Source organism: Macaca nemestrina, chromosome 9, assembly GCF_043159975.1.
Source record: "Macaca nemestrina isolate mMacNem1 chromosome 9, mMacNem.hap1, whole genome shotgun sequence".
Lineage (NCBI taxonomy): Eukaryota > Metazoa > Chordata > Mammalia > Primates > Cercopithecidae > Macaca > Macaca nemestrina.
In genome coordinates, this window is record NC_092133.1 from 15,788,799 (window position 1) to 15,816,241 (window position 27,443).

General features: G+C 40.1%; 1 long non-coding RNA gene across 5 annotated transcripts in view; it reads left to right on the plus strand.

Moving 5' to 3' along the window:
* Positions 1 to 23,353, plus strand: part of LOC105467524 (uncharacterized) — a 39,752-nt gene extending 16,399 nt beyond the window's left edge. Inside the window, exons 4-10 of one of the 5 annotated variants that reach the window (XR_011607611.1) lie at positions 2,357 to 2,739; positions 2,851 to 2,913; positions 3,664 to 3,737; positions 5,712 to 5,829; positions 14,198 to 14,320; positions 17,967 to 18,069; positions 22,577 to 23,353. This is a non-coding gene — a long non-coding RNA (uncharacterized lncRNA). Of the gene's footprint in view, positions 1 to 2,356; positions 2,914 to 3,663; positions 3,738 to 5,711; positions 5,830 to 14,197; positions 14,321 to 15,578; positions 17,763 to 17,966; positions 18,070 to 22,576 lie in introns of those variants that run through there. The other 4 variants (XR_011607610.1, XR_011607608.1, XR_011607607.1 and 1 more) reach the window with 4 other exon arrangements.
* Positions 23,354 to 27,443: the final 4,090 nt, after the last annotated feature.

Below are 27,443 nucleotides of genomic sequence, written 5' to 3' on the forward strand. Positions count from 1 at the left end.
GGTAGACCAAGGAGATGTGGCACGGTGCTTCAGATACATCTGCCCAGCTGGGCTTTCCTCAGTGTTTCTGCCAGTCCCAAACTCCACGTGGCTGCCCCCATCACATAATACCAAATGTAGCAGCCTTGGTGGGAACAGGCGCTTCCTGGATCCTTGGAAAGACCAGCTGAGCAAGCCCTCTTCTCTCTGGTGTTCACAGAGGTTATTTAGCATAGAATCTAAACTCTGAGCTCCTACATAACAATTTCAGAATGTCACCCTGAGGTTAAACTTAGAACCATCTCATCATCCATGTTCTGGATTTGTTTCACTTTATCTTAAATGTGGGTAAAATTCCCCAGGCCTTTACTGATTGCCCACCAGGCACCTTGAGAGTTCCATTGGTGAATTCCCGCAATCTATGAAGATAGCAAGTTAGGCGCCCAAGAAATGGTGATCAGGCTTCCTATCTATAATTAGGTAACTATAAATCAACTTGACTCTAAATCTCCAAGCTCAGCCTCTTAGTAGCCCCCTTTGAAAAATACTTGCTGTGCTGCATTTGTGTTCCCTTAATATTGTTTTGTATGGTTTAAATGTCATGTTATGTTGGCACTTTAGCTATATATTGGAAAAGAATGAAGTGAAAATTGTGGAGTTTTGCCTCTCATTGAAGCTTCATTTGCTAGGCAGGGATATCTACCTGGCTCCAAGGCATAACGTGACTCTTCCAACCTGATTCAATTTTAAAGTTGACCTTACTCATGGTGAAGTTCCCTGTGGGGTGTCAGCCATTTCCATTAGGTTCCAGTCAACCACTCAGCAATGCAATTCTTGTAACCTTTAGGTCCCTAGATCATGATCCCCGAGGCCGTTTTCCCTAGAGTTTCTGGTGAGGTCAACTGATGTAGATGGTGTGAATTATTCTAGTCAACTTTTTTTTTCCTTACGAGCAACATTTTCATCTGCAGGGGTCTGTTTTGGTCAGAATTCAGGGAGGCGTGTTGGACTTGAATGATCTTAGCAACTGTCTTCACTCTTCACTGTGTTTGGTCTCTGTTGACAAAACCTGCTGATACTCGTAAGGACTTTGAGGTCAAAATAGTTGCTTTCTGCCTCTTACCTTTGTGAGCCTGATCGCGTTTGAAAAATAGATTTTCCAGATGGACTGCAGGTCGCAGAGCCTCATGGTTGTGGAAGGGACACTTAAACTGTTTTACCTGCTGCCAAAAGCCAATAACAGAGCGCAGCTTTTTTCCTCCTGCGGGAGAAGGTGATGGGCTACAAGAGCCCATGCCTCTCACTCTGCATTAGGGCATTCCTGAAGACCATATGTGCAACGTCGTTCCTCTTTCACTCCAAAGTCATTCAAGGTGGAGGGTACTTCCTCTAAAAACTCTTGAATTAATCTCTTGGTACCAATACCTTTTCAAATTTGTTTCTGGACTTTTATTAACTTTCACTTCAAACGCAATAGTCTAAGGGCTATGAAAACCCACAGAGAAACTTGAGTGAACACCTACTATATCTTGGAGTGGTTCTAATTTATATCCTGTGAGGAATGGCCTGCTGAAAGTGCGTATTCATTTCCATTTCTAGGTTGGCTTTTTGGCTGATCTAATTCTTTATCACCATTTAGCTTATGAAACACCTATTGGTGCAGCCTGAGTTGACCTTCTGCATTCCTACTGACAGTTGAGACATAGATAGGCATAAATTAGAATATAGAAGTTTCCTTTTTGGATATCAGTGGCTTTTAACCCTTCAGAGATTAAGTAAGCAACTAAAATAAATAATCTTTCCTTAACATTTTTTCTCATGCCCTAGTGTGATATTTATTGGTGTTTTAGGTAGTGCTTTTTATATAATGTAGTATTGGTTAATGCTTTCTCTGACTATACTAGTAAAGAGCTGCTAACATAGGCAACAGCTGTCGTGTCCTCGTGCCCTGTTGGGTTGAAGGAGGATGTCACAAGGAGAAATTTTTGATGACAATTTCATGAATTGTTTATTTATTTAAAGTGGTTGACAGCACATAGTCTGAAGTTAGACCTCCTGGTTTTGAATCCTGATGGCTTTACTTACTATGCATGTGACTTTGAGCAAGTTACTTGAATTCTTCGTCCCTCACTTTCCCAATCTGTGAATAGGAATAGTACCTGCCCTACATAGTTGTTGGGAGGGCTAAATAATAGTATATCTCAAGAGCTGAGAACAGTACCTGGCACACAGTCAGTGCTAGATATGTTTTTAAGCTCTGTCTGTTATTTTAAAATCACTTTTAATATTATTATTGTGTGCCATATACTGTTTGAGGCTCTAAAGATACAATGGTAAGCATGACACAAACTTATTAATTAAACAAATATATTTCAAGATCCTAACATAGGAGCTGGATGCTGGGGACACAGCAGTGCGTCAAAGAAGATCCCTCTTCCTCCCTGCAATCTAGCAGGGTAGACAGAGAATAAAAAAATCAGAAAAAGAAAAGAAAAGAAATGGAAATGCTAAGAAGAGGAAAGTAGGATACCAGGATGGAGAGGGAAGGGTGTGTGAATCACAGGCTTCTCTAATGCATGATGTTTAAGCAGAAGGAAGTGTGGGACTCTTGTGGATATCGGGGCCAAGATTCTTCTGGATAGAGCAAAAGCAAAGTACAAAGCTCTGATCTGCAAGCAAACCAGGGTGCCCGGAGCACAGTGGTAAAGGGGAGATGGCAGAAGATGAGGGCAGGAAGGTGCGAAACCAGACCAAGAACTGGTGAGTGATGATAAGGACGTGGGTATTGACTCTGCTGCATAAGGGAGCATGAGGCAGGGGCAGGAGATGTTGAGTAGAGGAGCGGCTTGATCTAACTCATACTTTTACAAGGTCCCTCTGGATACCATGAGGAGAGAAGGGGGCAGCAGTGGAAGCAGAGAGAGCAGCGAGGAGGTGAGCGCAATCATCCGGGTGAGGGGTGCTGCTAGCTTGGGCTCCGATGAGGGCTAGGTGGTGGGAAGCAGTGGCTATCCACAGGATACATCTAAAAGTGGCTCTCAGGGATTAACTAATGTTGGATGTGGCACTCACATTCTAGTAGGAGGTGCCAGAGACTAAACACGCACAAACAAAAATAAATAAGATAATACAGATAGTGACAAGTGCCAAGTAGAAATGAGAGAGGACCGTGGGATAGTGGGAGCCAAGGAGACCTCTCAGAGAAGAAACCATTTGAATCAGACTTCAGTGGCAGCCAGGTGTTGTAAGCTCACTGTTGGCAAGGGAGGGATTCCCACCCGAGGATGATGGAGATAGGCAGCTACGTGACACTGGGCCCTGGGCAGGTGAGATGGCATTTTATTAGTCACACATATTCACAGCCTGGGACAGGGGGGCACCACATACCATGCAGGGCTGCCCGGGGCTTGCACTTGGGAACAGAGTGAATATCCAACAGCTGTATAGTAGCAAGTGGGTGGGGTGACCTGCAGAAAGATGTCATTGGTTTGTCTGAATAATTCTGCAGGTTGGCAGCAAACTGAAACCTGCTACTCAGGAATAGGCAGGAGCTAGTTGGTCCCTGGATACAGCGGTTATTTTGGTAGTGGGTCTTATCCGCAGGAGAAGGAGGGGAGCTTGGGATCAGGCCATTTTAGACCCTCCCAGTTTTAACAGATGTCAAAATTTGGGCCTTAAATTTAGGTTTTACCCCACACCACATTGGGAAGGAGATGATATGGACCTGGACCAGAGGATAGCAGCACGGATTGGGAGAGGTAGGGGTTCATTGAACATTTCTGAGGTGGAGGTGATAGAATTTGCTGATGAACTGAATGTGATTGGGTGTGAGATAAAAATATAAATCGAAGATGTCATCTAGATTGTTTTTACTTGAACTACTTGTGAATTGTGGCATCATTTACCTTCTGGGCAAGTCATGGGATGGTGAACAGACTGCCTGGGAGTAATGAAGAGTTTATTTTGTATATGTTATGTATGAGATGCTGTTATACATACAAGTGGAGCTACCAAGTGGGATTTGAATGTATCTAAAGTTCATGGGAAAGGAAGGAGCAGAAGAAATAAATGGAGGAATTATCAGTATATAGATTGTATTTAAAGCCAGTGGACTGGATGAGATCAACTTAGGGTGTATAACAGAACCTTGGAATCTTCAGCATTTAGAGATTGAACAGAAGAGAAGCCAGGGAGGGAATCAAGGGAGGTTCAGTGAGGTGGGATGAAAGCTTGGAAAATACGATACTTAAGAATTATAGAGAATAGAGGGTTTCAAGAAGGAAGGTGTAGTCAAATGTGTCAACAGCTTGCTCCTGAGAGGTGGAGAAAGATGAGAATAGACAGGCATTGCATTTGGGAAGATGGTGGCCGTTGGCATTCTTCAGAAGAAGCAGAAAGCTGGGAGTGAAAGAAGACAAAATGAGGGAGCAGAGAGCAAATTTGGACAACTCCTTGGAGGAGCTTAGCTGTAACAAGAAGAAATAATATGAAGAAATAATGTGGAGGAAGAAATCTTTGAAAATTGGCATAAACTGGTAAGAGTGATTAAAAAAAGATGAAACTTGTGATGCCAAGGAGATCAGAGCCACAAATCTAGGAAAATCTTGGGTAGCTGATATGGTGTTTAACAAAGGGGACAGGCACTTCCACTGCACATTTCAAGCTGATAATATAAGTTAGAACTACAAATAGTATTTGTGAAATTGAGGACTATGTGGTATGTGGATAGTCCTAAAGAGAACAGGGATTCTGTAGGACAGGCCCCGAATAGAAAGATGGAGATGAATTATTCTAAATATATAGGACAGAGAAAGATGGCATGACACGCACACTATTTCTGTATAGCTGATAATTTTAAGACTTAGAAAAATATGGAAATGTTATGAGATATTATTGGAGAAAAGCTGTTCTATACTGACAATGTGAAAGACAATTTTAAAAGTACCTTCTTTGTATACGTTCACATTCTAGTTTAATCATTAACCCCATACCACCAAAGAAGGCCACGATGGTAGATGGTTAGAGCAGTGCACTTCAAGTCAGATATAGGTCTAGGTTGCACTTTTCTGTGACTCAGTTTCCCCATCTGTACAATGGAAGTACCATTACCAGCTTATAGTGGGGATCAACTAGAAAAGGCACTAATGTCCCGTTTGTCATTCATCAGCGTTTTACATACGTTAAAGGAACCCTAAAAAGGTATCACAGTTATCAAGTGTGAAGTGGAGAGAATACCAGATGAGAAAAAATTTGATGGTAACCTCCTCCAGCTACATGTAAGGTAGCAAGACATAATGGAGTCTGCCATTTTTATGTTTTTGTACAGGAGCTCTCTTAACCTTCCTCAACTTCATGAACTCGTTAAGTAAGGTTCTCTATTTCCTCAGTAAAACCTTCTGACTGATGCCCAAAGCATGTCAGGTGCTTATGGCGACGACTACTCTCTCTCAAGCCCTGACACTTCTATTCCCACCAGTTGTGATGAGCAAGAGTCAGCCAGGTGTCTCCCCAAACCTATTTCTGTTCGCTGGTCTAGCACCTGTAATGCAAATATTATATTCTTATTATTTACATAAATATTATGTAAACTGATGAACTATTTGATAATGACAAAGTGCTTCAATAAATTACTATCAGAGTATATGTAAAGGACACATAAAAGATGAGAAGAGAGTAAAAATGTAAGAAAAATTGCTTTATCAGCATCTTAAAGATCTCATTCTGCCTTACAGAAACCAAAATGGAAACTTCTGGATGATGCATTATGGGTGGTTTTGAAAGAAAGACTGCTTAGAACTCAGATCAGACCCCGGCACAAAGAAAGGGCCTTGGCTCAACATCAAAAGAGTGGTACGTGAATGAACATCCATATGTTTTAAGTTAAAATTAAATCTTTAAGGTATGTATATATCACGTTTTATGATTCACTGCCTTAATTAACTTTTGCAGTTGACTTGCCAAGTGCCAACCCAACTTCACTGGATAACAGTAAAACTGTAATGTTTATTTTTCAGTTATTATAAATGTATACTCATAGCTTATACAAAATTGTAAATGCATAAAGAAGAAAATAAAAGCTATTAATCCAGAGACAAACACCAGCAATAATTTAATGTAGCTCCTTGCAGTCATTTTTTCATATACTTTTGAAAATAAAATTATACTATGTTCTTTAGTTTTTGTCTCTGCTTTTAAATGTTATATTGTAAGTATTCCTCATGTTAATATTCATCTGTATTCACCATTGTATTTGTTTTGTTAAAATTTAGAATAATATTGTTGGTAATTGATTACTCCATTCTCACGCTGCTAATAAAGACATACCCGATACTGGGTAATTTATAAAGGAAAGAGGTTTAACAGACTCACAGTTCCACATGGCTTGTGGGGGCCTCACAATCATGGCAGAAGGCAAAGGAGGAACAAAGTAACATCTTACATGGTGGCAGGCAAGAGAGCTTGTGCAGGGGAACTCCCATTTATAAAATCATCAGATCTCGTGAGACTTATTCACTACCATGAGAACAGTATGGGGGGGAAACTGCCCCCATAATTCAATCATCTCCACCTGGCCCCACCCTTGACACATGGGGATTACTATAATTCAAGGTGAGATTTGGGTGGGTACACAGCCAGACCATATTAGTAATAAACATGATAATCAGTTGTTGTTAACTTCCATCAATACAAAAAGTATACAAGGCAAAAGCAATGAATCACCCTGAAGCCAACTACCCAGAAATAGCCACTGTAAAATTTTGAAAAACATGATCCTAGGCATCATTTTTCACAAAGATTTAGATAAAAAGATAGGTAAATATGACACATACTATTTTGTAAGAGACTTTCTATATTGGAATTAATTTAGATTTACTGAAAAGTTGCAAAGATAGTATAGAAAGAGCCCAACTACTCCTCACCTGGGCTTTCCTAATATGAACATCTTATATTACCATGGTACATTTGTCACAGCTACTTAATTTGCTATTAACTATAGATTTCATTTAGATTTTACTAGTTTTTTCACTGATGTCCTTTTTTATGTTCCATGATCCAATCCAAGATACCACATTGCGTTTAGCATACTATTAAAAAAATTAGGTTGGTGCAAAAGTAATAGATAAATTTTAATTTTATTTTAACAGAATAAAAAGAAATTGAATAAACATAAAGAACTTCTAAACCACAGATAAACATTCTCCATCATAAGAGAGTGTTTCCTAAATGAACACTATACATTTTAAAATAAATATTATGAAAACATTAAGAAGTTAGAGTCATTAATTTTTTTAAATTAGATGTTATTTTTGAACAATATTCATCTGCTATGAAGATAACATTTGTTCCTTTCTATCTTTTCCTATCTCCCTCCCCACTTTCATTGGTTATATTGCTTTGTAGAATTTTTCCAGGTTTCTAATGTGCATATTCTATTCTGCAATCAAATTTTCACTTTCTATCTTAGCCTATAATTAGTTGGCTTCATCATTTTTCACCAGTCTCTTTAACTATGACTTACCTATTCCTAATTCTATATTTGATTCATCTCTTGGTTGGCTGGTGTACTCTGTTGGAAGGTTAAGGGTGCTATATTCTACTAATTTTTGAGAATGTTGTCTGTGATCCTTATAAATTATCTCCATATTAGATTGTAGCAAATCTTTTCTTTTTTACTTAGAAAAGAATTACAGCATGTCTGAGATCAACCTCATAGTTGCCCTTTGATGGTGGATTGCTTTTACTCCCTGACAGTTTGAAGAATTCTTTATATATATGTTTTATGTAAAGCAATAATAGTCATTTATTATATTATCATTATCAAGTATTATGTACTGTACATAATTGTATGTGCTATACTTTATTATTGGTTGTCATTGATGCATAATAATTGTCCATGTGTATGGGGTACAGTGTGATATTTCAATGTATGTGTACACTGTATAATGATCAAATCAGGGTAGTTAGCATGTCCATCACTCCAAACCTGTATCATTTCTCTGTGGTGATAACTTTCAAGATTCTCTTTTCTAGCTATCTTAAAATATATGATAGGATTATTATTAGCTATAGTCACCCTACTATATAATAGGACACTAGAAAATATTCCTCCTATCTAACTGTAACTTTGTACTTGTCAAATGACCTCTTCCCATTTCTCCCTCCTCTCTCCCTTCCCCAAGCCTCTAGTAATTACTATTCTAGTCTCTACTTCTGTGAGATCAACTTTCCTAGATTCCACATATTAGTAAGATCATGTGGTATTTGTCCTTCTGTGTTTGGCTTATCTCACTTAATATTATTTCCTCCAGGTTCATCCATGTTGCTGCAAATGACAGAATTGTATTCCTTTTTAGAGCTGAATAGCATTCCACTGTGTAGATACACCATATTTTCTTTATTCTTTCATCTGATGATGGACACTAAGGTTGATTCCATCTCTTGGCTATTGTGAATAGTGCTGCAATAAACATGAGAGTGCAGATATCTTTTCAACATATTTACATTCTTTTGGATTTTTACCCAGTAATGGCATTGCTGGATTATACGGTAGTTTTATTTTTAAGTATTTGAGGAATTTTCATACTGTTTTCCAGAATAGCTGTACTAATCTATATTCCCACCAACAGTATATAAGAGTTCCCCTTTCCCTATGTTCTCAAAAGCATTTGTCATTTTTTTTATCTTTAATAATAATGATTTTAACTCGGGCGGGGGCAGTGGTTATCTCATTGTGGTCTTGATTTACATTTCCCTGTTGATTAGTGATGTTGAGCATTTTACCATACACCTGCTGGCCACTTGTATGTGAAAAAAATTTTTTCTTCCTGAGTTTACTGTTTTCACCAGAACACATTTCCATCTGGACTCATATGTCAGCTTTTCCCTAGAACACAGTGTACCCTTTCAACCTGCAAACCTAGTTCCTCCTTTGTTTCAAAGATTTGGTTTTTCACTATTATGTCTCAAAAGAACAGAAGTTCTTTTGCAGTGTTACATCAGGGATACCAATTATTCTTGTGTTAGATTATCTTCATTCTCTTTCTTCTTTCTAATTGCTTTACTTTCTGCTTTTTCCTCTGTATTTACTATGATTATCCTCAGATTTTCTCCACTCCAGCAACTTAATTTTTATTTTCATCTCTTTTCTTGCTAATTTTGGTTTGTTGTAATATTGTTGTTTTAGTTCTCAATGTTTTAATAATTGCTTCAAAATTCATTTTTGTCTCGTGTTATTTTATTATTCTCACTTTACTTTCTTTTATTGACTTAATGTTTTTAAGTTCTATAGCATAAAGCACTTAATCACTTGGAATGCTTTCGTCTGTTTTTTTTTAAGTTGTTTTCTTTCAGATGTGGTTGCTCATCTATGTTCTATACCATAGATCTTTTATTATATAAATAAAAGAATAATCTAATTCTTATTGTGTAAAAGAATAATCTTCTATTATCCTTCAGCTGGCCAACGATCTCCCTCTCTCTCTATCCCTCTCCCTCTCCCTCTGCACCACCCCCCACTGTTTTTTCTTTTCTTTTCTTTTCTTTTCTTTTTTTTGTTTGAGATGGAGTCTCACTCTATCGCCCAGGCTTCCAGGCTGGAGTGATCTTGGCTCACTGCAACCTCTGCCTCCTGGGTTCAAGTGATTCTCCTGTCTCAACCTCCTGAGTAGCTGGGATTACAGGCATGCACCACCATGCCCAGCTAATTTTTGTATTTTTAGTAGGGACGTGGTTTCACCATGTTGGTCAGGCTGGTCTCAAATTCCTGACCTTGTGGTCTGCCCTCCTAAGCCTCACAAAGTGCTGGGATTACAGGCGTGAGCCACTGTGCCCAGCACATCTCTCCCTTTTCTAAAAGATCTTGGCGTGGTTGTCCAGACCTTGTATTTGCTGCAATATAATGTGTATGACTCCTTCTTTATGGCTTTCCCAGCTTATCTGAAGTTGTGTGTGTGTGTGTGTGTGTGTGTGTGTGTGTGTGTGTGTGTGTGTATGTGTTTTCCTCTGAGTTTGAGGACAGGGTGCTACCTCTTAGCTACTCTTATCTTTTTTTCCTCTCTCTTAACCTGACATATGGAATGGAATGTGGAGATGCAGTAAGTTCTTGTAGGGGGAACACAGCTCTCTTTCTTCTGAAGTTTTGTTAGGTATCTTATGTTCCATCTTTAGCCTGTCTCCTAAATTGACACAGTAGAATAAAAGGCCTTGGCATCCCTCCTTTGCTAACCCCCATGTGGTATGAAGGGTAATTTGCAGAGTTTCTTCAGGATTTTCCCCATGTTACCTGTTCAGTCTTCTCTCCAAATTAGAAGCCATTAATGAGACATCTCAACATTTCATTAACTCACTCTTTCTTCAGTGCTAGTACTCAGTCTTCCCTCCAAGTTAGAGGGCATTAATGAGACATCTCAGCATTTCACCCAGGCTTGAGTGCAGTGGTACAATAACAGTTCATTACAACTTCAGTCTCACAGGCTCAAACTATCCTCCTGCCTCAGCCTCCTGAGTAACTGGAACTATAAGCACATGCCATCACACCTAGCTGAAAATTTTTAGTAAATATGAGATCTTGTTATGTTGCCCACCTCAGCCTCCCAAGTAGCTAGAAACACAGGTGTGAGCCACCACACCTGGCTAATTTTTTAATTTTTATGTTTAGTAGAGATGGTGTCTTGCTATGTTGCCCAGGCTGGTCTCAAACTCCTGAGCTCTAGCAAGCCTCCCACCTCTGCCTCCTACCTCTGCCTCCTAACATTCCGGGATTACAGGCATGAGCCATTATGATAGGCCAGTGGATTTCTAAAAGGGGAGTTACTGGGTCAAAAGGTATGGACATCTGTTTTTTAAGATTCTTGATACAAATTGTCAATTTGCTTTCCATATTTGTTATGTTTCAAAATATTATTTAAAAAGTTCATATCAGAATTCCCAAATTGAATTTATTGCAATGGGTTTCAGAAGAAATGGAAACAAATCAATCCAAGAAACAGAGCACTGTTCATGTGAATATGTAAGCTACCAAGAATGAGGATGTTTTGGCACCAAAATGGTATGAAGGTTGCACTCAACGAGGTCTGAAGAGATCAGTTCTGAAACCTGGTGAGAATAAGATAGGTCCCGAGGCAGTTTGGTGGTCTTCAGATCAGTCAGCAAGAAGGAAATGTGGGGTGTCACAAAACATCCCAAGTGGACAACATGTTAACCAGGTCTATAAAAAGTGCTTCAAGGTAGCACCCTTCATTTTTTTAATTCTCACAAACTATCTGCTATGCTTTCTGTCTGCTGCAACAACAAAATAGTTTATTTTTACTCAGTTTTTCTCTCCTATAAAGAAGAATCAACAAAGCATTATCATGTTTCTTCAATATAACTGACCTCATCTTATTAGTAAAAAACAAAGAAGGATGTGTCATCTTATTAGAAATGACATGATGTATATACAGCCGTATGTTTTCAAAGGGTTTTCTGTCAGTGTTAATCAAAACTCTTCCAAATTTATGAACCTACAGTGCAGCGTGTCAACCATATGGTAAGTATCTCCCCTTCAATATCGAGAATTTGAATTAATAATAAACATTACTTAGCGAACCTAAATGAGAAAAACATCAACATTAAATTTAAGAAAAGTAGAAACTTGTAAAAAATTTCCCCAAGCATTAATATTCTTAGCTTGCTGTTTAATACCTCTATCACACTGCTCTTTGGTTTTACTGTCTACTCACTTACTGGACATTGCAGAGAGGGCTGCAATCTATTTCATGATTGCTACAAAATTGTCAAATATCCACTATGCTATATTTTCCCCTTTGCTTTGCATTATGTGGGAAAACATTTGAAAAATTTGGACTGCAAGAGAAACTAGGAAGGCTATTCAACTTACAGTTTAGTGTCTGAAATCTGTCCAGTGAGACCTTCCCTAATCTTTATCCACGGCCTTCCCCCGGCAAATTAGTAATGTCTTTTGTACCTAGCAGTCACCTCCAGCCCCTTTGTTATCTTAGGAGACAGTATCATTCCAGGATCTGTGTTATTTAACTTAGGTTGATTTCTAGCATGAGGGTTGGATGGAGAATCTGTTAGGGTCTCTCATTAGGCAAGTGAGTACTTCTTAGTTGGAGGAAACATCTTTGATTCTTACACATGGATCTTAAATACAAATTTTCACAAGACTTAGGGTGGGGCGGGGGGCAGTCCTAATTGGGAACAGGCTGAATAGGAGCCAGAAATGTGCAGCTGCTGACCATAAGCCCAATGCGATGGGCAGGGGATAAGAAACTAAGGGCAGGAAAGAGAGGCTAATCCATCTTTACAGTACTTTCTCTGTCATTCAGAGGGTGATCTGGACAAGACAAAGATGTTGATGGTGATGATGATGATAATGTCTAATTTGAGCCATTATAATACTGAAAAAATATGCAAAAAATTATGGGGGCTTCCAAAAAAGATGTGGCAGACACACACTAAAATGATCCCTCAACAATCCTCTACTGTTGAGTGTGGGTGGGACCTGCAATTTGCTTGTAGTGCATAGACTTTGGCAAAGGTGAAGGCAGTTTCTAGCTGTAATTAAGGTTCTAAATCAGCTGATTTTGAGTTAATGGAAAGAGAGATTATCCTGGGTGGGATTGACTTAATCAGGTAAAAGTCTTAAAAGAGACTTTTTCCTTCGGGCCTTGAAGAAGTCAGCTGCCTTGTAGAGGGAGGACCTATAAGGGACCTGTGATCCTGTGATGCAGGAAGAAATCTGTATTTGGTCTTCATCCCAGGCTCATGGCACAGAGCTTCTAAAACACTTGTGATATCCTGAGTGATAGGAGTGTCTCGTTATTCATAAGAAGTCCCTTTTTATTATTCCTGGGTTCATGCTAATGAAGTGACTTAGGGTAGGCGCCCCCAGACAAACTCAGGACAGAGCTGGTCACCAGCAAGACCAAGTACTTAGACGGTGGGAACCTTCAGCTCCATCCACTGACCCCCCAGGAAGGAGATGAGGTGCTGAAGATTAAGCTCCATAAAAACTCTTCAACAGTAAGATTTGATGAACTTCTGGGTCAGTGCCAGGAGGTGGGAGCACCCTAACGCCATGGGGCTGAAGTTGCTGTGTTAGGGATCCTTCTAGAATTCACCTTATGCACCTCTTCATCTGGCTGTTCACCTTTACCCTCTAGAATAAACCAGCTAATGTAAGTAGAGTACTTTCCTGAGCTCTGTGAGCCATTCTAGAAAATTATTAGACATGAGGACAAGGTTGGGAAACCCTCTACATGTATAACCTATCAGTCAGAAGTCAAGGACTTGCCACTGGCATCTGAAGGGCAGTCTTGTGGAACTGAGCCCTCACTTGTGGAATGTGATGCTAACTCCAGGTGGATAGTTCAGAATTGAATAGAATTGTTGGACACTTCAGTGTCCAGAGAGTTAGAGAATTAGTCAGTGTGAGGAAAAACCCCACATATTTGGTGTCAGAAATGTCGGGTGAGTAAAAGCAGTTTGTAGGACTATGTAGGAAGACACTGCAGGTAGACTGTACGAGCTGAACACAACCCCTGGGTGAGAGCCAGCAAGAAAATGAGGACCTGGTCCTACAGTAGCAAATAACTGAATTCTGCCAACAACCACATGAGCTGGGAGAAAGACTGAACTCCACAAAGGGAAAGAACTCAGTCAGCACCTCGACTGCATATTTTTTAAATCCTAAACAGAGAACCCATCTAAGCCGTGCTAGCCTCCTGAATAGAAACTATGAGACAATAAATGTAAGTTGTTTTAAGCTACGAAGTCTGTGATAATTTGTTACACAGCAATAGATATCAAAAACAAAGGACAACCAAAACAATATAAAGGTTAGAGGTTTGGTTCAGCCATTTGGTAATGAATTTGGAATTACTTATTACAGAGAAAACTGCGACATAATTCTTTCTTCAACTTTACTTAGAAACATGGGGAGTTTCTAGGAACATAATTATCTTCAGTTATTTTCTAAGACTATAGATGACAAAACAAAGAGATGACTTTGCTAATTGTTTTCAGAAACTCTTATCTCCAGAGAGTCTGATCTGGTTGATTTGGGGTGGTACCTGAACATTAGTATTTTTCAGAGTTTCCCAAGGGATTGTAATGTGCAGCCTGGGATTAACATCTACTTGCTTCTCCCTGGGAAGAAACATGCCCTTCTCATTCTGTTATGAATAATACTAAAATCTCTCTCTTTTTCTTGCAGGCCAAATGTCTTAAAAGTGGGCTTCAGAAATGCCAGTGTCATAACTACATGAAGGGAGAGAGAAGGCCAGACTTGCCAGGATAGATTTGGAGATTTTAACCAAATGGAAGATGTGGGTGAGAGGTGAGAGGGAGAGGCGAGGGAAATTCAGGTAGGACACCCAGGGGCTATTGATTTAATCTGAAGGGCTGATATTACTCAGCCCCCTTCTTGTTAAAATTTTGATTCCAGATCAACCTACCCTCTTCAAACCTGCCTGAATCCCTTTTGAGTAGTTTGGGCATTCATTTCCTCCGCCTCCATATTTGGTCCAGCATGCTTTACTATTGTTGTTAGCATTTATTTCCTGTATCCTTTCTGTCCACTAGAAAATATTAGCTACGTTAGCAGCCAAAATCCTTTCTGGCTAAGGTAGAAAACATTTCTAAAGATTAAAAAAAAATCCAGAGCCATAGGGGATGGCAATTCCATGCTTGGAAATACATTTGGGAATCTTCTATGAGCCCAGAGATGGTGACAAGGAAGATCTTAAACTAATTGGGTAAAATATACTACTTTGGAGTAAGTCATTGAGACACTAAATTGGAGGACCACAAAGAACAAATAATTTCACCCTGAAGGACTGTGCAAGTCAGGATCAGCCCAGTTATGCTGCAGTAATGAACAGCCCTAACATCCCAACACAACTCAAGAGTTATTTCTACTAACGCTCCATCATCATTTCAGTATGGCCAGGGTGGTTGGAGATTTTCCTCTAGGTCATTCTCAGTCAGAGACTGGTCAGTGGAACCTCTGACTGCTAGAACTTTGCTAGTAGAAGGGCAAACCATTTATTGACTCTTAAAATCTCCTGCCAGGAAGCTGCATATGTCACTTTCACTCACATTTTAACAGCCTAGGTAAGTCCCATGGTTCTACATAATGCAAAGGATCAGGGAAGTGCAATCCTACCCTGTACCAAGGAGGAAGAGAAGCTGATCTTTTGGGGAAATCACTAGTAACTACCACAATGATTTAGTTCAGAGTCTTCCTGAGGCCATAGACTTTGGCAGGGCCACAGCAATACTACAAGAGGTCCATGAATCCACACTGTCTAAACGTACTGTCTACAGACCCACAAATTACTAAACATTGGACAAATGCAATTCTTCTTGAAGTAGGTATAGATGTGTTTGTGCAGAATTTCATTACTGAATTCATAGTAGCTTTTCGTCTTAATGTATTTTTTCAAAGAACTTGCATTAAAATTACAACTATTATATTGAAGAAGGGTTTTGAAGTGAAAAAAAAAATTGTCCTTGTGTTCGAGAAGATTGGGAGCCACTGGATTAATGATTTACTTGACTCAGTGCAGGGAGTCATCCAGATGTTTTTCTCCTAGGTAGTATCCTTGATCATCCAGCATCTGGGATGCATGATGATGCTGCGAAAAGTCTCATGAATATTGAAAGAGTTGGTTAAAATATACACTCCACCTATGTACCACATATTACTGCTGCTACCATATAATCATGCATGAAGGTTTCATTCATCAATTTTTCCCACGCCCTCCAGAATCCGTCTGAATATACAGTTGCCTTTGAAACTGCAATGCAATAGAGAAATTCTTTATTGTGAAGAAATATATAACTTCTTTTTGTACCTTTTAGATGGAATCAGTTGTCATTAAATAACTAATGTACCCAAATCTCTGTGGCCAACTCTGTAAAAATTAATTTGAATTAAGAAGTTGTTGCTTTCGGAATGTCCACCTGTAATTTACGGTTTCTGCTTGTGGGGAGGGAGGAAGGGAGGATCTTTGTTCTTAAATCTTTTGAGAAATAGTCCATCATATTATTTGCTTTCTGCTTTTGAATCCACCCTGCATCCCGTTTCTTTCATTGGTGTTGGTTGAAAAGACGTTGAATACAACCAGCGTACTCTGAGGGGACACTCCCCCTGCACCTGTTCTTTTCTTCTGGTAAAGACTGGCCACAAAGAAACCAAGTACGAGGAGGAGAATTCTCAGCTCTTTTCCCTATTTACCATTTCGTCAGTCTCTGGAATTTTCTTACACTATTGGCTATGCCATATGATATCCTGCAGAAGTTCTTCACCCACGAGATTTTTCCCTAGGCTTGGAACTCACCATCCACCTGCAAACGGCCTGATGATTCAAAAACAGTGTTCCTCTTTTGAATGGCTATTTACAGTTTTGAGAACTCCTGCCCGGGATGTAGAAAGAGAGAGCAGTCCCATGAAATTGGCATCTTTGAATAATTTCTGCATCAGATGAAAATGAAGAATTTTCCAAATACTACTGGACGTGCCACAAAGAGAAAAATAAACTGGAAAACAACTTAAGCCCTCCACTGCAGGTGTGCTGGCAAAAATTTCCATATAACTTTCACATGGTTCCTGGCACGAAAAAAAATGTTCACACTGAGGTCTCTTGAACCAAGAAAAGGAATATTAAAGAATGCCCTCTAGAATTCTTTTTTTAAAAAAATTAGCTCTTATTTCTAATTATAAAGGTGATCTACAAATTGTAAAAACACTTGACAAGTACAGAAAATAATAAAAAGAAAATGCTTCCCCCAAGTAATCACATTACTCAGGAATGATAACTGTTAACATTTTGCTTATATTTTTCCAACACTTTTTTATCCATAAAAGACATATTTTATTCAGATTGTATAATGCCAAATTTTGTGTTAAAGATACAAGATATATAGCCATCAATTCAACTTTATTGAGTTTATCATTGAAATGCTTTTTCTTTATTGATTTTTAATGTACTTAATCAGGTAACAACCAAGAGTGGCAATGTTAAAAACACCCAATCCAAAAATTAGTTGATAATTGCTTATTATATTTTAATAGGTTTTGTTTTCTGTATTTTAATTTTTAGTCGTTAAAGGTACGTGACCAAGGTAACTTTACTGTATATTTTAACTCTAAAAACAATCTTGAAGGTGTTTTACAAACTACAAAGCCTTTACAAATTATTTTTCTTGTCTGTCTAGTAAAGGGAGCTTATTTGAAGAAGAAAATGGAACGCAGAAGTTATATTAAGGATTGTTACTTTTGCCAACACAGAATGACCTCCATTTCCTCATTTAATTTTTGGGATTTAAATTGTCCTTTGAGACTAATATTTTATCCTTGATTTATTTTATTTGATATTTACTCATTACATTTTTGTTTCTACTTTTCTTTTTACGTATGCTGTCATTTTTGGGGGGCGTGGTGCTATATGTCTCGTAAAAGGAGAGAGTTGGGTTTCGTTTTTTAACTCAGTCAGAGGCTTTATCTTTCACAAAGGTGTTAAACACTTTCACTTTTACTGATTGGAGCTGCACAATACAACACCTCCATCATTCTGTTTATATTTATTTTTTCTTCCATGAATTTTCTTTTTGCTCCGATTTTTCCTATGTGTACTGTTTTCGTTGATATTTTATCCTCTAGGACAGGGATTCTTAGTCTTAGTTCTCAGAGACTCTGATTAGCAGGGCTTTCTAAGGATTCCCTGAAATTGTACAGTCCTCTGTGTGTGTGTGTGTGTGTGTGTGTGTGTGTGTGTATGTGTACTCACCTGTGCACATATACATGTCTGTATGAGCTTTTGACAAAAAGATCCACACCTCTCATTATATTCTACTCTCCTCAAATCTCCAGTACATCCTCCACTGTCTTCACTTTTACCTGTTTAGAAAATATAAGCAAGCACAAGAGAATTGACCCCACCCTCCCCATCTCATCTCCCAACCTGTTTTTGTGCCCACAGGCCTGAAGGTTGTGGAAATGGAACCAGCCTCTCCTTGGAGGTCCTTGGTCCATTGAGAGTGGGAAGGTGGAGGATGTAGAAGGGGTGCTGAAGATGGCTGACTGTGAGTTCTGGGGGTGCAACAGAGCAGTGTTGAGGGCTGAAGAGGGGAAGGAGGGGGATGGTGTCAGCCAGGGCAGGTACAGGACCACTAGGCAGATGTATGAGGGACAGGTGGGCTCCAGTGGCAGCTCCCTTTTGCTTCCTGCCAATGCAAGTGTGGAGGCCAAGGGAGCGGTGATCATCAAAGAAGGGTTTTTCTGATATTAAAAAGTACACAGTGTTACCATCTTAAGAGGCTAATTTCTTGTTTTGGAAAAAGCTTTCACAGATATGCATTTTGCATGTTCCAGGATGGTATTAATATTGTTCTAACAGATTAAACGTATTTGACATACCACTGAAGGACTTTTCCCACACTTTCACAGGGTTTTCAAAATTCTCCTCATAATGGCTCTATGAGACTCCCTGCTATTTGATGGGCCATGCTAACTGCCTGAGCCATCCCCCCAGATGCTGGACACTTAGCTGGTCTTAATGCGTTTGGCATTATGCGATGGCATTGCCCGAACCCCACTGAGCACACAGCTTCTCTGCAGACATCAGGGGCTGGCCTGTGGGAACCACGTCATGGCCCTGCCACTGCCCTTCTAGTGCCAGCTTTGCTCCAGGACTTGGCCTGTCTCCCCTGTCACCCTTTCATCAGCATCTTGGACATGCAGGGCATCCTGCTTCAGTTGCTCAGTTTTCTGGGCTGAAGGAGGCCAGAGCCAGGCTTGAGCTCTGTCTGCAGTGGAGATGGGAGTGGCATGGGGTGGAGGCTGAAGTGTCTGACTCCTGCTTAAGGAGGCAGGGCCCACAGAGCTGAGAATTTCCCAAACACAGCAAGAATTCAGCCAAAGTGCCAGGCAGGCAGTGATATGGCAAATGTTGAGTGGAGGCTATACAGGCATGAGATGTAGCCAATAACAAAGGTGCACGCAGCGTAGGTACAAGCTGGTTGGCTTTGGGGCTATGTCATTTGGAAAAATGTAAAAAGCCACCCTAATAGCTGGGAAATGGTATCTCAAGTTATTTTCTTTAATCATTACAGAAGAAAACAATTTTTCCTTTTTTCTTTTTCTTGAGTTTCATTTGGCCTCATGAGAATCCATTCATTCCTCATCTTGGAATCCCCAGTGCCTGGCAGAGTACCTGACACATACTAGATGCTTGACAAATATTTGTTGTATGGATTGAATGACATTCAAAGAGACATTGATGTAGCTGACAGAGCCTGTCCCCGCTGAGTTCCAGAGCTGGGTGCCGCTGCTTGCTGGGCATGGGCTTCCCACTCCCCACAATGAAACTCAACATGAACAAATTCCAAATCATCACCTCCCCATCTCTGCCCCAGTCTCCTAGTACCTAGTCCTCAAATGCCTGGATGATTGTCATAGCCTCCTACTAGGTCATCTGCTCCCAGCCTCTCCCTACTCCACCATCCTTTCCTCTTTTAAGCCACCTTTCTTACATGCTGTTCTGATCATGTTACATTTCTGTTCTAATGTCTTTCCTGGTTCTCTATCATCTGCAGGAAGGATCTCTAAATCCATAGTTTTTCTTAAAGAGTCTTTCAAAATCCACATTTATTACCCCTATATTTCCTTAACAAATCACTACCCTGGTGTCCCACCCCCAATCTTTGCACGATGCACCCCACACTCCAGCCACATGAAAAGCTCAGTGATGCCTAAGAACCCAAACCCATCATGCCTTTTTTGCATTGCTTATGTCATTTTGTTTCCACGTGGAATATGTCCACTTGCCTCACCTAAGTTATTGACTTTTACTAAATCTGTGAAATAGAGATTAAACACTGCTTCTCTGAACCTTTTCTCCTTTCTTCTCCTTTATTCCGTCCCAGTTTCAATCCCACAGAATCAACTCATCTGAATCCCCTTAGCCTTTATATCTAGTACATATGTGGATATTCTCTGTATGTATGTGTCTGTCTCAGAACTCCTTGAGGACTAGATGGATAAATAATTCACATTTTCATCACTAGATCCTTGTTCAGTATCTGGAACACAGCCAGCACTGTATTTTGTAGAACTGAATGCCATGTCTTGGGTAACAATTTTACCTGTGGCAAAATACTCACGGGGTTTTTCATCACCAATGTCTGTGTTCTCTTCCTCCATATGCCCCAGATAGAGCTAAAAAGAAAATGCAAAGTCAAATGTTTCCCACACATTAGGCCCAGCATTCCTCTTTAACAAAGAAGAAAACTCTTCTCCTGATTCTCTTTTTGAATGGCACATGACCTCTCAGGACAAAAAAAAAAAAAAAAAAAAAAAAAAAAAAAAAAAAATTCCATTGTGTGGCAAAAGTCAGAAATGCTTCATGCTGTCTGAATGCCAACCAGGCCATCTGTGTTCCCAGTCAGACCTAGGATCCCCACGCACAGGACGATGTTGGTTTGACCTCAGCAAAAATCAGATCTGCTCTACATGGTGATGATGATAGCAAACATATGGAATTGATTAAATGAATAAATAACCTTACTTACTTTTGCATAAGAATATGTGGTACCCAGGTCAAAGATAATCCCTAATTTTTCTATGCATAATAGATTCCAAAGTGTAAACATCACCAGTAGCCTGAACCAAACTAGATGCTTTAAGTCAACAGTCAAAGGTGCGATTGTAAACTCGGAAATATTGACAATGTTTGTGAATATCACTTCTCTAAATTAGGTGAGAGGTCCACAGCTGATGTGGGTGCCTAATTTATCTGACATCTCAGTGTCGGGTCCTGGTCAGCTTCAGAAATTTGATCACAGCTTTCTTCCTACATCTCAACTGTAGATAATTTTTCTAGATGTTGTCTGCTGTCTTTTAATTTATAAATGTAGTGCAGTGTCAAATAATACATCAGAATCTGGTAATTCTTTGCCAAAATTCCTTTGGTCATGTCTCTCCTTTGAAGCCAGGGCCATTGAACAAAATTTGTTAAGGTCTCAAGGTGATTTCTGTCAATGGAAATTTTACTTCACTCTTTCATTTCACAAGATTTTAAGAGACATTCACTCAGTGATCACTGGTTTTGTTATCTGTATGCATTCCCTGTGTCTGAATCTGGCTGGTTAGGGTGCCAGGACCCAGAACCAGGGTAGCTTGGGCATGCCAGGTTGGGAAGGTCTGAGTAGCAGGTCACAGGAGGAAGGCCAGGAGGGCACGATGTCAGAAAATGGACCAACGGCCACTGAACAAGAAATCAACATTATGAGGACTGGTGGTGAAATTCAGCAAGACTTCCTGTGGTTGGGTGAATTGCATCCCTCCATGATATGGTCTGGCTGTGTCCTCACCCAAATCTCATCTTGAATTGTAGCTCTCATATTTCCCACTTGTGGGAGGGACCTGGTGGGAGATAATTGAATCATTGGGGTGGTTTCCCCTCTACTGTTCTCATGGTAGTGAATAATTCTCATGAGAGCTGATGGTTTTATATGGGGAAATCCCTTTCGCTTGGTTCTCATTTTCTCTCTTCTCTGCCACCATGTAATATGTGCTCTTCACCTTCCACCATGCGTGTGAGGCCTCCCCAGCCACAGGGAACTGTGAGTCCGTTAAACCTCTTTTTCTTTATAAATTACTCAGTCTCAGGTTATGTCTTTATCAGCAGCATGAAAATGGTCTAATACAACCCAAAAGATATGTTCACTCCTAACCCCTGTCCCTGTGAATGTGACCTTATTTGAAAATAGGATTTACCTATGTAATTAAGTGAAGGATTTCAAGATGAGATCACCCTGGATTTGGGTGGTCCCTGCATCCAATGATGGGTGCCATTAAGAGAAAGGAGATGAAAAACTGAGACAGACACACAGAGAGGAAGGCTGCATGGAGACAGAAGAAGAGATTGGAGTGCTGTGTCTACAAGCCAAGGAGCACCCAGGGTTGCCAGCAACAGCCACAAAGTAGACTAGAGGTGTGCAACAGAGTCCCCCACAGAGGTTCCAGGGGAGCAACCCTGTGAACACCTTGATTTCAGACCTCCAGACTTCACACCTGCAAGAGAATAAAGTCGCCAAGTTTCGGTAATTCGTTACGGTGGCCCTAAGAAATAAATACACTCTTCCATGTACATACACACTTCCCATACACAGCATGCTCAGAAATTTACGCGGGCAGGGCCTGAATCTTGTTTACTCCATGGTCTCTAGTCCTACAGCAGTGCCTGGCATTTAGTAGGTGCTCAATCAGTATTTGTGGAATGAATGAATGAAATCTGTTCTGCCTGCTTCCCACTAAAACAGATTGAAACATTCGAGGTGAAGAATGATAGGGCTTTTCCTACAGATTCTAAAAATATACATGCTTAGGCTTGATCATTTTTTAATATAAGAATCAGCATTTAGAGAAGGTTAGGTAAGGTTTTTATCATATTTAATTATGAAAACATAAATAATTTAAAAAATCATTCTATTATATTTCAGCTCAGGTACAATGTTGGAGGTGAATAAGATAGGTTTATGACATGTCTAGAATAAGACATTCATTCATTCATTTTTTTCATTTAATCAGAAAATACAGTTCACCCTTGAAAAACATGGATTTGAACTGCACAGGTCCCAATAAGTGGATTTTCTTCTACCTCTCCCACTCCAGAGACAGCAAGACCAACCCCTCCTCTTCCTCCTCCTCCTCAGCCTATTCAATGAGAAGACAATGAAGATGAGGACATTTATGATAATCTGCTTCCACTTAATGAATAGTAAATATATTTTCTCTTCCTTAATAATTTTCATAATAACATAACATTTTCTTTTCTCTAGCTGACTTTATTATAATAATACAGTATATAAAATATGTAACATACAAAATATGTGTTAATCAACTGTCTATGTTATTGGTAAGGCTTCTGGCCAACAGTAAGCTATTAGTTTTGGGGGAGTCAAAAGTTACATGCAAATTTCTGACTGCACTCGGTGGGAGGAGGAGGCAGTGCCCCTAACACTGTGTTGTTCAAGGGTCAATGGTATTTCAAATATTCCTTAAGCACTATAGAAGTGATGAGCACTTTGCTCACAATATAGATCCAAGGCACAAAGAGTCAGAGACTTGTGGAACCTAACGAGAAGAGGAAACAGCAGCTAATCAAATTGCTGCACTAGTATATCACTGCAAACATAGTAAGAGCACAAAAGGGGAAGATAGTGTGCTCTGGTCACAGGTAATTGCCTAGTGTATGTTCCTGCAACCCATCTGTAGAGTCAGTGGGGCGGGGACCATTTCTCTTCTGGCTTCCCTCTATTTTCCTAGAGCTTAGCTCAGCTCATAATCCAGATATATTTTATTAAATAAGTAAATAAAGGTTATTGTTCTAGCCTCTAGAATCCCAGGTACAGAACTTTTCTTCCTCTTCTAATCGACTTTGTTGTTGTTGTTGTTTTTGTTGTTGTTTTGAAACAGAGTCTCACTCTGTTGCCCAGACTGGAGCACAGTGGCTTGATCTCAGCTCACTGCAACCTCTATCTCCCAGGTTGAAACACTTCTCCTGTCTCAGCCTCCCAAGCAGCTGGGACTACAAGCACGTGCCACTGCACCTGGATAATTTTTGTATTTTTAGTAGAGACAGGGTTTCACCATGTTGACCAGGCTGATCTCGAACTCCTGACCTCAGGTGATCCGCCCACCTCGGTCTCCCAAAGTGTTGGGATTATAGGCATCAGTCACCACACCCGGCCCTAATTAACTTTCATCATAGGGAGAAAAATGTATCCTTTTACCAAGATCAGAGATGCTGAATAAGCCAGCATCCCAAGCAGCCAAAAATCAGTAAGAAACCAAAAAAAAAAAAAAAAAAAAAAAAAAGTCTGTACTCAAGGACACAGCTTAGAAGTGAGGACAGTAGGCAGAATAACAGGGTTTGGCTTCTTCACAGTGAAAGGAAACTTCATCTGGGGAAACCACCAGCATCCTGCCCAGCCATCTGCTGTGGCAGCCTCAGGCACCTGTTGAAACATGTGCTTACACAGAGCCCGTGTCTACAGGAACAACCACTGGGGGCTGGATGGTGTTTGCCAGTCAAAATAAAAGAATCATCAAGGCAAGGTTTTGATTAGCCATTGTTTAAAACGTCTTGATTTTCTTCTGGCTTTGGCGATATTAGTCAAAAAGTTTACGTGAGTAATTCTCAATCTCTTGATGCCATCATAAAGTACTTGTTGGATGTAGGGTATAGTGCTCAACCTAAAATAGCAGCTGAGATTTCTGTCCTCAAGTTAGCCTACAACTGGGTAGGGGGGCAAGGCTCTAGGGGACATTCACATCTCTTCTAACAGTACTCTGTCTTCTTCCCCTGTAAAGTGACAGCTCCCCCCCTCCCCGCCCCACCCCTTAGTCCCTGTGCTTCTGAAGGATTTGACTCCACCCTCTGTTTGTGATTGGAACATGTGGCTCAAATCAAGCCAATCAGCTCATCACATTGTCCTCTCCACGGTCAATGAGATTTTGGCTGGGAATGTGGCACCAAAATCTCCCTGTCTCCTATTGTATGGGAAGATGGAAGGATAGAATCTTGGGAGCTACTGGCAGCCACCTTATGCCTAGGAGGGACCACAGAATGATTTCAACATCAAAGATACGGAACTGAGAAATGGAAAGGAAAACTGGGTCTCAGGCACAGCATTTGAACCCTGGATCAAGCCAACAACCATCCTGAACTCTGTTCAGTTACAAGAACCAAAAATTTTCCTCCCTCCCTCCCTCTGTCCCTCCCTCCCTTCCTTCCTTTTTATTTTTTTAACCCAGTTTGGTTTGCACTTTTTGTCATTCGCAACTGAAAGAATCTTAACTGACACAGTCACTATGAAAGGGATGTTGGCAAGAAGTGCCTGAGGTCAAGAGAGTAGCCAGGATGGGCTACAGATAGAATAACAGAAGAGGCAGAAAAAGAACATCCTGGGCTCAGCCAGCTGTGCTCATGAGTAGAACAGTGTGACTGAAGGACGGTTCAGAGGGCAGAGGTGGGAAATGATTAAGGCTGATGCCAATTCAGTGAGTGGCTGATGCCAGTTCATTGAATGGCTGAATGATGAGTTTGGAATTCAACCTGTGGGCCTTGAGGAGCCCTTGGATCTTTTGTGCTGAGAAATGACCTGATGAGGAGGAAATGTTTCCTTAAGGATCATCAATTTTGTCAATCAGCTCTTCAGGCCAGGCTGGCTTGAAAGGCAAGTGAATGCTTTGTTTGCTTAACCATCTTTTTTAGAGGCTTTTAGCACATCAGAGAATACTTTAAATTGTACTGGTTCCCTTTGGTGACAGAAGAGCAAACACAGCAAGGAACCCTGAGGACAAAGAGCCAGGTGAATACACCATTAGCCCCCAAGGAAGATGGCCTGTAGCCTCTTAATAACCATCTAGGCTGCTTTGAAATTTTCCAGGTCTAACAACCAACCACTAGGCTGACTATATATGAATCTTAGTCTTGAAAGTGCATCTAGGACAAAGGGACATCAACCAGAGAAATGACCCAGGTGGTAGCGTCTTTAGTCTAACAAGTTAAAGGATCTAAAATAAGAGCTTCTCAATGCCTCTTTCCCAGAAGGACACAGAGGGTATGTTTTGGGCACTTGTGGCTCAAACACACCTGATTAAAACCAGACCTACAACTTGTCTTTAGAACAGCCTTAAGTGAGTCTACTCTCTCTACAAAGTCCTGCTTATAAACTGGGTGCAGAAGTAGAAAAATCAAGGGAATATTTTTATTCCCTTTTAGAAGATCTGTAGACACTCTGACTCCACCATTGGGGTAATTATCTTTCAACAGCAATTAATTTCAAAGTTATAAAACATATGAATAAACCGTTCTCTTTCTACATAGTTTTCATTTTAATATACCATTACAAATAGTGAGAAAAAGGCCTGCTTGAAGATAAAATTCCAAAGAGGAGGAAGTTATTTCAGAGGGACTGTCTAAAATTTTGTAGGGTTTTAAGGATAACATGAGACTCACAGTGGTATTATGTGAAAAAATGCCAGAACATCTGTTATGTGAAGTATAACAACAACAAAACCAAAATAAATCTCTAGTGAAGAAAAAACTCGTAATAGATTACTGTGGGGCTTCTGCCTTGTTCAAAGGGAAACTGGCAAAAGCATTGCAGTGGGAATATGACGGGTAAAAAGTAATAATATGATATGAATGAAGTGATGCCAACTTTTAGGGTCTGCTAGCTCAGCCCTCTCATGCTTGGCATATTTGTGCAAGGAGTCCTCAGTTACCCCAGCCAGCTCCCAAGGAAACCCACTGTCAGTCACATACAACTTTGTTCTTTTGTGTTCTCTTCATTGTTTTCAATATAAGCATTTTTTCTGTTAATAAGAAAAGCGTGATCTGATTGGTGACAAAAAAAAAAAAAAAGAAACACACACACACACACACACGTTGTCAAGTCAGTTTCCCTTCATTCATTTCAATGCGTAGCCATGCTATCTGGGATGAAAAGACTTTAATCTGGCTAGATATTAAGAAATAAACAGATGAAATGCTAAAATCTTAGCAAATGTTTAAAATCCAGATTGGCTCAATTTGACTTATAAGGAAGTTTTTAAATAATTTTCAAAATGCAGCTAACACAAGCAAACTTTCATATCCTCAAGAAATAAAATGTCCCTGTTCTGGCTGAATCTGAGAAATCTTAGCAGCACTGCAATGCATTTAGAGTTTTTGTGAAAATTTAGAAGACCGTACTGTGGAGGGTATAAATCAGTCTAAACAGTAACAAAGTGATACATTCCTTACATCTTTTTTTTTCTTAATTTATTTTATTTCATTAATTTAGACAGAGTCTCCCTCTGTCACCCAGGCTGAAGTGCAGTGGCGAGATCTCGGCTCATTGCAAGCTCTGCCCCCGGGTTCACACCATTGTCCTGCCTCAGCCTCCCGAGTTGCTGGCACTACAGGTGCCCACCACCATGCCTGGCTAATTTTTTTGTGTGTATTTTTAGTAGAGACGGGGTTTCACCGTGTTAGCCAGGAAGGTCTCGATCTCCTAACCTCGGGATCCACCCGCCTCGGCCTCCCAAAGTGCTGGGATTACACTTCACATCTTAAAACACAAAAACCTCTTAAACAATTGGTTACTGAGCATCAGGCATCTCCAAGTCAAATGTGAGCACGTGATGTTGTGCCACTTTTAATGTAAAGATAGTACGTCCCTTTTGGAACAGAGTAGCTGCTATCTCAAAAATTTAGTAAATCTACAAAAGAGGAGAATACCTAAAAGATCTCCAAAGAAATTTGTCTCACGTTATGAAAAGGAAGAGTCATAATGGGTTCTGTGCTTTTGACCTAGAATAGTCTAGCGATCTAACCCCTGCTGCTCTCTCCAAACTCATCTCAGTTCACCGGTACCCTGGCCCCCTGGCTCCCCACGCTTTAAGA